Genomic DNA, 1,513 nt, shown 5'->3' with positions numbered 1-1,513 from the left:
GTTAAAAGTTACAAAAAAAATGACATGTTTGGTTTTTAGCCTTGTTTGTTTGTGCAACACCCTCTGACCATTTTTACTGGGAAACCAACTAAACAAAAGCGATATTAGGCCACCATATGTTAGTTTTTGACAGGCTTTACAGGAGCACAAAGGTTGTTTTGACGTCCAACATGGTGGAGTGGGCGGAGTTTCGAATAATGTGACGTCACGTGCGAGGGCCACTATCGAAGCATTGTTGCAGAAACCATGAATTTGATTTGTAAACTGTTATTTTTTTATTTTTTTCTCATGGAATCCTGTGGATTTGTTACCCCAGCACCTCGAGCACACTACTACTGTCTGCAATTGTATATTCTTTATTTGTAAATAAAGTTGCTTTTTTTTAATTGTTGCATAAACCAAAGTGAAGGTCCTGTTACGTTTAGATCACATCTAACATGCTTCGAGTCTAAATTAACAAATTTATATTGAAATATAAAATTGAGAAGATACATTATGGTGGTAGTTTAATTAAGTCTTTGGTCATCTTTTTTAAATTAACCCAAATTACTACATGTACTTATGACAAAAAATTGATTTTTGGAGACAGACTGACTGGTCTCTGCCTTAAGGCGGCCATCTTTACGACTCATGTTCACAATCTGTTTGCTAAAGCTCCACCTAAAGATCTCCACCTTCAGCAGAGCTTTACCCGTCTGTTTATTCAGTGGTTGTTGGCAGAAAGGCAAACCACATGCATAAAAAATAAACACGTGGTGATTTGGTGCTGCTTTTAAAGAATGACGATAGAGAAACGTGAGCCATGAAGGACTGCGAGTTCTCCACAGAGGGGGGGCTTCTCTTTCTGTTGTCTTAGTTTTGTAAGGCAGAGGGATGGCGTATCCTCCATCACTGGGATCGTCTCAAACGTTGAGATTTCTAACTGTGAAAGCAAAGGTCCTGTTACGTTTAATAATAGAAAAGGCTGCGGCGCATTGGGAGTGACTGTCTGAGCACACAAACCAGAGCGTGCAGCTGTTCATGGACAGACACAGAGGCACTGGGAAAGATAGTTGAACATGAGAAGCAACAACAAAATGCTGAAATGTAAAAATAGATATAAAGAAAAAGGAGAAAGAAAGGAATTCAAAATGTACCCCAACTCTGTTTGTCAGGATCTACAATCTGAGCAGATGTCATACAAATCAGTGCTGAAGAGGTTTCTCTATTCATTGCATGTAATTCACAGGATATTAAGGGTTCCCTAACAACACTATGTGTAAAATACATTTGTTCCACCTCATTTGTTGCTCATTGAAGTCAAGCTTCTCACCTAATTGCCTGATTTCCAATCGATTACGTAGAAGAGGTCGGCTAGCATGGAGAGAAAAAAAACCTCAAATGCAGACTGGAGTCACAGAAGCATGAAATACAAACACCAGTAAGTGACCAATTCACCTTAAATGTGTTTCCCTCTGATCTAGAAAGCTGCTTGATCTCATTATGTGTTAAATATTAAAACAATGTAGAATAA

This window comes from Poecilia reticulata, linkage group LG7 (genome assembly GCF_000633615.1).
Source record: "Poecilia reticulata strain Guanapo linkage group LG7, Guppy_female_1.0+MT, whole genome shotgun sequence".
Taxonomy (NCBI): Eukaryota; Metazoa; Chordata; class Actinopteri; order Cyprinodontiformes; family Poeciliidae; genus Poecilia; species Poecilia reticulata.
This window is presented reverse-complemented; position numbering follows the sequence as displayed.